This window comes from Lissotriton vulgaris, chromosome 3_1 (assembly GCF_964263255.1).
Source record: "Lissotriton vulgaris chromosome 3_1, aLisVul1.2, whole genome shotgun sequence".
Lineage (NCBI taxonomy): Eukaryota > Metazoa > Chordata > Amphibia > Caudata > Salamandridae > Lissotriton > Lissotriton vulgaris.
In genome coordinates this window covers 643,008,515-643,018,609 of record NC_141689.1, presented here as the reverse complement: position 1 = coordinate 643,018,609, position 10,095 = coordinate 643,008,515, and the positions used below count along the sequence as shown (strand labels likewise).

The following is a 10,095-nucleotide window of genomic DNA, read 5'->3' as shown; positions in this document are numbered from 1 at the left end:
TAAATCTTGCAAAATTCATACCTTGACTTGTGTATGTTGGATTTTTGTTGCTTTGGTCTTGGTTTACTCAGATAAATATTGGCTATGTTTCTAAACCGGTGTGGCATACTTTTGTGATGTTTTTACTGTGTGCATGCTCTACTACTTTACACATTGCCTGGTTAGTTTAGCTTGGCTGCTCCTTGCCAAGATACCAGAGGGGGATCACAGGTAAATTTTGGTTTGTACTACACTTACCCTGACTAGGTTTGTAGTTGACGCTTGGGTTTCTGAGGGCTCCGTACAGCAAAACGAGCGCAACTGCTGCAGCCTCGTAGGTGCCACCTGCATCCACAGATTGTGCACAGAACGTGTTCATCTCTGTGCAAACAATTTGGCTGTATCATACTTTAAGGCCTGTCCCAAAATGACTGTGCATCGCTTTTTCCAAAGTGCTTCCAGTGGTGTGGACACGAGTCACAGGTGCATCCTTAGAGGTGCTGGTAGCAGTTCAAAATATGTGCTGAGCGTGGAGAAGGAGCTGTGTTTTAATGTTAACTGGACAAGAGATACTCCACCAAGTTCCCACCAGAAGGAGATCCTCCAGTGGTTGTTTGGCTGCCCTTTTTATTCTCATGCTATTTCCAGCTCCTCATTCCTCACACCAAAACCTTCAGATCTTCTGGTAGAGATTGGGCCCAGATTGAACTTCTCCACTGCTTCATCGACCAATGCTGTGTCTGTTTGTCAAGCTGTCGGCCTCAGCAGTGTGGATCGAATTGAGTGCTCACGAAGGTACCTGATCAAGTGTCAGAATCGTCCATCTCTGTTAGAGGCGGAAGCCATTGTGGCTCCCCTCTATGACCGCATGTTGCTATGATCAGCCCATTGAGAGCTTCGACATCACAGCAAGGCCTGAGAAGGTGTTTGAGGTAGATGTGCTGGGTCAAGGCCGGGCAGCACTTGAGAAGGCTAACAAGGATCTTGGTTTAGCATTCGACTCCTGGGATATGGATTTTTCCACCGCTCTCTTCCAGAAAGTCCAGCGAAATCCCACCAGTGTGGAGTGCTTTGATCTCGTCCAGTCCAACAGTGAGCACAGTCAACACTGGTTTTTTCATTTACGGGGAGGAGAAGAAGGCATCCCTGTTTGAAATGATCATGAAAACCCAGGAGAGCAGCTACCCGAACAATGTTATAAAGTTCTGTGATAACAGCAGTGGGATTCAAGGAAGGGAAGTGTTATCCATTTACCCTACAGACCCATCCAAAGCCAGCCACTTTGAGCAGCAGAAGTCAACCCGTCATGTCTTCTTCACAGCTGAACCTCCGATAGCAGCTATACCTGGTTGGGTATAGCTGACCCCCCGGGCACCGATGTGTGCTGAATCAGCTCTAGGTTTGCCTGTTACTCACATACCAAATTGTTCTTGACGTGTATTTCTAAATAAAGCAATTATTCCATTGGTTCTGAGTATTTCATTTATTCTTCATGAAATTATTTTGTTTTCCAAAATATTATTTTCCGTTATTTCACATGAAAATCCAATGCATTTCGGCAGTATGATCTGCCTTCATCAGGGAAATAATAAATCTACAAATTAAAAAAACACACATTTTCAATTTTGCATACTATACAGTATATTACATCATTATTCCACTTAACTCTTTCAATTTTACTCTAATTTCATTTTAATTTCATCAGCGGACTTTCTATTTCGAATCCATGAGAACCTCTCATTTTTATTGGGGCTTTAAGATTATCAAGAGTTAGGTATAACTGAATTTCACTCCGCTTCCTAAATCAATTACATGCATTGAGCTCGGTTTCTAACTTTGGTTAACTGCCGTCTATGGTGCGGGTTTCACAAATGAAACTACAAGCCTCGCGTTACGCGCTGGCAATGATAATTTCTAAACGCGTACGCGTTGACAAAAGTTATGCGCTAACTGTTGCTAACTCGGATATGAAGGAGGGTAGCACTCGTATTTTACGCGCTTTAAACAGTCTAAGTTGGTTACAAGTCGGCTTACCACGGCCGTTGAGGAATGGCGCGAGGAACAGAAAAGCCGTGGTAAGCCGACTCGTAACCAACTTAGACTGTTTAAAGCGCGTAAAATACGAGTGCTACCCTCCTTCATATCCGAGTTAGCAACAGTTAGCGCATAACTTTTGTCAACGCGTACGCGTTTAGAAATTATCATTGCCAGCGCGTAACGCGAGGCTTGTAGTTTCATTTGTGAAACCCGCACCATAGACGGCAGTTAACCAAAGTTAGAAACCGAGCTCAATGCATGTAATTGATTTAGGAAGCGGAGTGAAATTCAGTTATACCTAACTCTTGATAATCTTAAAGCCCCAATAAAAATGAGAGGTTCTCATGGATTCGAAATAGAAAGTCCGCTGATGAAATTAAAATGAAATTAGAGTAAAATTTGAAAGAGTTAAGTGGAATAATGATGTAATATACTGTATAGTATGCAAAATTGAAAATGTGTGTTTTTTTAATTTGTAGATTTATTATTTCCCTGATGAAGGCAGATCATACTGCCGAAATGCATTGGATTTTCATGTGAAATAACGGAAAATAATATTTTGGAAAACAAAATAATTTCATGAAGAATAAATGAAATACTCAGAACCAATGGAATAATTGCTTTATTTAGAAATACACGTCAAGAACAATTTGGTATGTGAGTAACAGGCAAACCTAGAGCTGATTCAGCACACATCGGTGCCCGGGGGGTCAGCTATACCCAACCAGGTATAGCTGCTATCGGAGGTTGTGACTAATATCTCTCCAGACGGGGAGAGAGCCCCGGAGGCACGAAAACATCGAAAAATCTTTAGTAGAAAAAGCGGTGCTCTACCCTACACTTCTAGTATATTTCTTCACAGCTGAGACACACAAGTTCCCAACGGGGGTAGCTCCATTCAGTGGTGCCACCACTGGTACAGGTGGCAAAATAAGGGACATCCAGTCAACAGGCCGTGGTGCTTATGTGATCGCAGGCACTGCTGGATACTGCTTTGGCAATCTACTGATACCAGGTTATGAGCTTCCATGGGAAGACCCATCTTTCGAGTATCCCAAGAACTTCGCTCGTCCACTGGAGGTTGCTATTGAGGCCAGTAATGGAGCATCAGACTATGGCAACAAATTTGGAGAAAAAAATGTATATGGCCTGGTGTTGTGAGTCACCAGGACTCCAGTACGCACTACTTCAATACAATTATTTGACGTTAGTACATTCTTTTTTATTTAAACAAACAATAATCAAGCAATCATTTTGTTCACTTTGATATTTCCATTCCTAAAAACAATATATTCGTATCATTACTTTCACAGAAATGCAAACAAATTCAATGGTTCGTACAACTTAAATCATAATGATTAATCTACACCCAATGCATTTCGGGGCAGGTGCCCCTTCGTCAGGGGTCTGTGTATAGAAAAGGAAAAAAGAAAAGAAAGAAAGAAATCTCATTACTCTTGATGCAAGAATAAAACTGAATACTTTGATGCTAACTTTCTGTAATCAAATACCTTCTTACCACGAGTATGTTGGAATTATGAATTCCAATACAACTTCATGAATTTGTGTTATCTGGATGAGGGAAAACGATATAGGGTTTTTTAGTATACATATCTATTTAATAAAATAGACATCGAATAGTCCCTGATATTATGAAACTGTTACCTGAGTAATTATCTGTGAAAAAATCTGAAAAAAAGCGGAAACGAGGCGAATACATGTAAGAAAAAACGTGCATGGAGAACACTCAAACTTTTCAAACATGCTCATTAATTGAGCTCACCTGTACTGTAGTCCAATATTTTTCAAGAGCCTAGACAAAAAATAGAACCACAGTCAAGAACGCTGAATCAAGTTTGCGTTTGATATTGACTATTTCAATGGATTACACGACGAGGAATTTACCTGCGAGCCTTAGTTGCTTTGTTCCAGCCTCGCCAGATTCTCAAAAATAAGTAATCCTGCCGATAAAATTAACAGCCTTTTAAACACTGGCCAGCGCATAACTATTTCAAAATGACCGTAGTCATCTAACCGCTGTCAACCCTTACCAAAAAATAGCCGATCTGCCACCCGTAGTAGCGTTCTTCCCGAGTGTCGTTACAAGCGATAAGTCCCTTCTCTAATTTAAACACGCTAACCCGCGCATGGATACAAATGAAGGACTTACTTTGTGTTCCATTCTTTCAACCAACGCAGCGACCCTTACTCACTCATTGGAGTCTCAATTATAGAAAGTATTAGTGTGAGTAAACAATAAGCGTATAATATTCGCAATGTGTGTTATATTCTGCGAGTATGCAAAAAAAGTACGCTGTTCATCGTCCGTAAGCTACTTCATGAGATAATTAGCCGCCATATTTGAATGGTAAGCAGCACTAAATGCCGAGTCTAAAAACGTATACAAAAAAAGAGAAAACAAAAAAAGAAAGAAGAAAGGAGTGAAAGATTCAGAAAATCATTTACAAATTACTATGTTAATCTCAGGTCATAGCAGTTCCTACCTATTTACATTCTCCAATACATGGTGTCAACAGTAGACAACGAGCTGCCTATTATGTTTTTTAGTATGTGTGTATATATATGTATGGGTATCATTGTGTGTCAGGCAACCCAAAGGCTCAGGATGTGTATGCATCATAGAAAACAAATGAGTTCCAGTTTATCATTCAGTCCATTCGGAATGAGGGTTTGCAATTTGCGAATCCAAAAAGTCTCCCTTTGGAGAAGCACTTTTGCATTGTCTACACCCAACCTTTGTGGAACCAATTCAATTACTTGAAATCTTAGTTGGGCAATAGAATGCCCCGCTTCAATCCAGTGCTTAGCCAGAGGTGAAGTCAAATTTTTGTTTCGGATACGGCTTTTATGTTCCGACAGTCTCAGTTTTAGTTTCCTGTCTGTTTTGCCGACATATAGTAATCCACATGGGCACTTGATTGAATAAACCACATGTTCAGAGTTACAATTGGTAGTGTGTCTCAACAGTATTTTTTCTCCTGTACGAGGATGTAGAAGAGTATCACCAAGTAGAGCATTGTTACAATTTTTGCAGTTATAACATCTTGTAGTTCCTTTATATACTGATGTTTGTGTGGTGATATCACTCGTTGGTTTGTTGAGTAATTCCTTTAGGTTTTGTGATCTTTTGTATGCAAACAAAGGTCTATCACGAAATAATGATCCAAAATCTTTCTCTGCTGCTACGATCTCCCATCGTTTAAGGATTATTCTTTGGATATCCCTTGATGCAGATGAATATTTTGAGACAAAAACCATCCTTTTGTTAACCATCTTGGGTTTTTTTTGTAAAAGATCTGTCCTTGGCATTGCTTTTATTTTATCCAGATGTGCCTCTATCAACTTATTGGGGTAACCCCTGTCCAAATATCTTTGTTTTTGTTGGTTCAGGCTCCTTTCACATTCTACCTCATTTGAAGAAATCCTTTTGATCCTCATAAACTGAGAAGCTGGGAGATTGTTGATGAGGTTTGCCGGATGGAAGCTTCCATACAGTAGTGCTGTGTTCTTATCAGTCTCTTTCTTGAACAGTTTAGTTTGAATGGATCCATCTTTTAGTTCAACTAGAACATCCAAAAAAGGTAATGCAGTATCGCTTTCACTGTGAGTGAATTGTATCCGAGAATTGGCCAAATTCAGACTCTTAATGTTTCGAAGAAACTCTGCAGAGGAACGTTTCCATATTATGAATATGTCGTCGATGTAACGCTTGTAATAAACAATTCCTTCCTGCCACGTAGGGTCCTCGAGTATGTAATCGAGCTCAAATTTCGCCATGAAAATGTTGGCATAAATACATGCCCCCGGAAATCCCATAGCCGTGCCTGTTAGTTGAGTGTAAAATTCACCTTGCCAAAGAAAGTAACTATTTTGAAGGCAAAACTCCAATAACTGTAGTATGAGATATTTGAGCTCGTCCGGTTTGTCTGATCTTAGCAAAGCCCACTCCATAGCTTCCAATCCCTGCATATGAGGGATTGATGTATAAAGGGAAGCAACATCAATAGTACACAGTGCCCAATCTGCATTGTCATCAATTGTGATTGTTGAGAGACTCCTCAAGAAATCTGACGTATCCTCTAGGTATGTGACCCAATTTTGAATGAATGGTTGCATATGTGCATCGATGAAAATACCTAGATTTTCAAAAATTGAAGAACATCCGGAAACAATGGGCCTGAAAGGAGGGTCATTTAGATTTTTATGTACTTTCGGTAGAAAGTAAATTTTAGGTCTTCTAGGATATATCTGCCTCAAGTACCGTTTCGTCGTATTGTCAATCCAATTTAGATCCTCAGCCTTATCCAAAATGTTGTCCAAATTTTGAGATATACTTGTTGTCGGGTCATTTTCAAGTTTAGCATATGTTTCCTCATTCTGCACATGCTCATCACCCTTCAGTTTGTAGAACATAAAATCCATGAGAACAAGTCCTCCACCTTTATCTGCTTTCTGGAACATCAAATCCTTGTTCTTAGCTAGCCTTTGGAGAGCACTGTATTCCGCTCGTGTAAAATTCTTAGCTTTCCTCTTGAACTGAATTCTATTCATATCAGCCTTTACTAAGATTTCGAACGTGTCCAAGGTTTTGTGGGATATGGGTGCCATGAAGTTGCTTTTTGGTTTAAACTGTCTATCCACATTCTCCGCATCTTCTACTGGGTTCAAAATTGTAAAGAAATGTTTCAACCTCAGGATTCTCATAAACTTGAAGAATGCTACCTCAACTTCCAATGCGTTAGTGTGATATGTGCTCACAAAAGATGTACCTTTGTTCAAAAGTTTCTTTTGAAAGCTTGATAAGGAGTAGCTGGAAATATTGATTATAAGGTCTTGGTCTGACTTCGCAGCCCAGTCTTTTTCAGTTGTTCTTTGTCCTTCTCCCTTTCCTTTTCCTTGTCCTCTTCTCGTCTTTTGTCTCCAGTTTGAGTTGTTGAAACCTCCGGTGGTTTGCTCGGTGGTAAATCCTTCTCTAAAAAAGAAACCGATGACGGTCCAGCTGGTGTATCTGCTTGATCCGAAAGTTGCGGTGTTGATTTTTGTGGTTGTGTGGCAGTCAAAGGCTGTCTCACAGTGCTCAGTTCACTATCAGAAACTACACTCTCATCCGAGGAAGCTGGTTGCTGTTTTTTACTATTGAATCTCCTCTTGGCGTAGACTTCCGCCCAAGTGTAGGCCTCGTTTAACTTTTTAATCAATAGTGTCACGTTTGAATTTGTGCAACTTAGTTTCTTCTAGCTCCTTTCCGTATTTATCCAATCGTGTGTTGATATCTTCTAGAGTCCTAGCCCATACATCTTCCTCAATTCTCTCTGATAGATCTCGTTTTACATTAAATATTTCCTCCTCCAAGTCACGTATGGTCTTCGCGAGTTCCTCAATTAGCAGTAAGATCAAATCCAGGGAACATTTATTCAAAATTTCGAACCACTTTTCCATTAATTTTGGATTGTTGTTTAATCTATATAGCATCGGTCTTATAGCTAATCTCAGGCCTCTGGGAATACGCTTCACACAGTGATACTGGATAAACGTCGTGGAGTGTAGTCTCTGATTTAATTCTCGCCTAGTAAGGTATTCGAGTTGTTTTAGTTGTTGTGTCACGGATCCTCCTTGTGCATCAAAAGTTTTGGATTCCTTGATAAGTTTATAAATTTGATTTGCCTCTTCTGCTGTGTATACCTTCGTGTTGGCTCTGTTATCTGTGATGGCCGCGATTGAATCGAACGACATCTTCAAAGTGGTGCTAGCGCCCTATAGTTGCAGTGTGATATAAAGTGAATATGGAAGGGTGCTGCACTCAATTCACATGAATCAAAAATGTTAATCCGGTATGTGTGCTGTACTGGACTAGTGCCTGCAAACTAAGTGAAACAAATGTATATGGCCTGGTTTTGTGAGTCACCAGGACTCCAGTACGCACTACTTCAATACAATTATTTGACGTTAGTACATTCTTTTTTATTTAAACAAACAATAATCAAGCAATCATTTTGTTCACTTTGATATTTCCATTCCTAAAAACAATATATTCGTATCATTACTTTCACAGAAATGCAAACAAATGCAATGGTTCGTACAACTTAAATCATAATGATTAATCTACACCCAATGCATTTTGGGGCAGGTGCCCCTTCGTCAGCGTTCTTGACTGTGGTTCTATTTTTTGTCTAGGCTCTTGAAAAATATTGGACTACAGTACAGGTGAGCTCAATTAATGAGCATGTTTGAAAAGTTTGAGTGTTCTCCATGCACGTTTTTTCTTACATGTATTCCCTCGTTTCCGCTTTTTTTCAGATTTTTTCACAGATAATTACTCAGGTAACAGTTTCATAATATCAGGGACTATTTGATGTCTATTTTATTAAATAGATATGTATACTAAAAAACCCTATATCGTTTTCCCTCATCCAGATAACACAAATTCATGAAGTTGTATTGGAATTCATAATTCCAACATACTCGTGGTAAGAAGCTATTTGATTACAGAAACTTAGCATCAAAGTATTCAGTTTTATTCTTGCATCAAGAGTAATGAGGTTTCTTTCTTTCTTTTCTTTTTTCCTTTTCTATACACAGACCCCTGACGAAGGGGCACCTGCCCCGAAATGCATTGAGTGTAGATTAATCATTATGATTTAAGTTGTACGAACCATTGAATTTGTTTGCATTTCTGTGAAAGTAATGATACGAATATATTGTTTTTAGGAATGGAAATATCAAAGTGAACAAAATGATTGCTTGATTATTGTTTGTTTAAATAAAAAAGAATGTACTAACGTCAAATAATTGTATTGAAGTAGTGTGTACTGGAGTCCTGGTGACTCACAACACCAGGCCATATACATTTGTTTCACGTAGTTTGCAGGCACTAGTCCAGTACAGCACACATACCAGATTAACATTTTTGATTCATGTGAATTCAGTGCAGCACCCTTCCATATTCACAACAAATTTGGAGAGCCTGTCCTGGCAGGGTTTACCCGTTCCTTCGGATGTGTCTGCCAAGCTGAGAGAGGCGGGAGTGGATTAAGCCCATTATGTTCAGTGGTGGCATAGGATCCATGGAAGCCATTCACATCAAGAAAGAGCAACCAGAGCCAGGAATGGCGGTAGTGAAAGTTGGAGGACCTGTATACAGGATTGGAGTTGGGGAGGAGCAGCCTCCTCGATACAGGTGCAGGGAGATAATGCCAGTGAACTGGATTTTGGAGCTGTGCAGCGAGGTGATGCTGAAATGGAGCAGAAGATGAATCGAGCAATCCGGGCAGGTGTGGAGCGCCAGAACATGAACCCTATTTGTAGTATCCATGACCAGGGGGCTGGAGGCAATGGAAATGTGTTAAAGGAGTTGAGTGAACCTGCAGGCACTGTGATCTATGCTGGCAAGTTCCAGCTAGGTGATCCCACTTTGAGTGTGCTTGAGATCTGGGGTTCAGAGTACCAGGAGTCCAACGCCCTTCATATGCGCCCTCAGGATGCAGACTTTCTGAAGAAAGTATGTCAACGTGAGAAGTGTCCTGTCGATTTTGTGGGAGAAATCACTGGTGATGGCCGAATTGTGTTGTTGGACAGGCATGTCCAGAATACTGTCCTTGATGCAGAAGATCGATTGTAGTTCCTGCTTGGATAGGGTGCATACCTCTGCCAAAGAGAAACCCAATTTCTAACAACCTCAAAGAGTACAGTAACACAAACGACTGCATACAAGGTTAGTAAATCTGGGCCAGAACCTTTCTTCCTGGCCTAGACAATCATGAGAGCAAAATGTCCTCCATGTAAGTCAAAAGACAAACTCATCTGAGGTCCTCAGGTAACCCAGAGCTGAAATTCCATTCTGGGCGATTACAAGTAGGCATTCATTTCTAGCGTCCACAATTCTGGGTCTAGTGACACTAAATACTGTTTCACGGGGGTCGAATATGCGCGTGGTGAAGCTGCTGCAGACGAGTAGGGATTTTGGACAATAACACAGACCGGTCCCCCCACCGGATCGCTGCAGCACACCGGGGGGAGGACCACACAATGCTCTCCTGGCCTATTCTAACTGTGTAATAT

The 10,095-nt window shown here is 40.5% G+C and overlaps 1 pseudogene; it reads left to right on the top strand.

Moving 5' to 3' along the window:
- The first annotated feature begins 290 nt into the window (after window positions 1-290).
- Window positions 291-9,655, top strand: LOC147726871 (phosphoribosylformylglycinamidine synthase pseudogene; annotated as a pseudogene).
- Window positions 9,656-10,095: the final 440 nt, after the last annotated feature.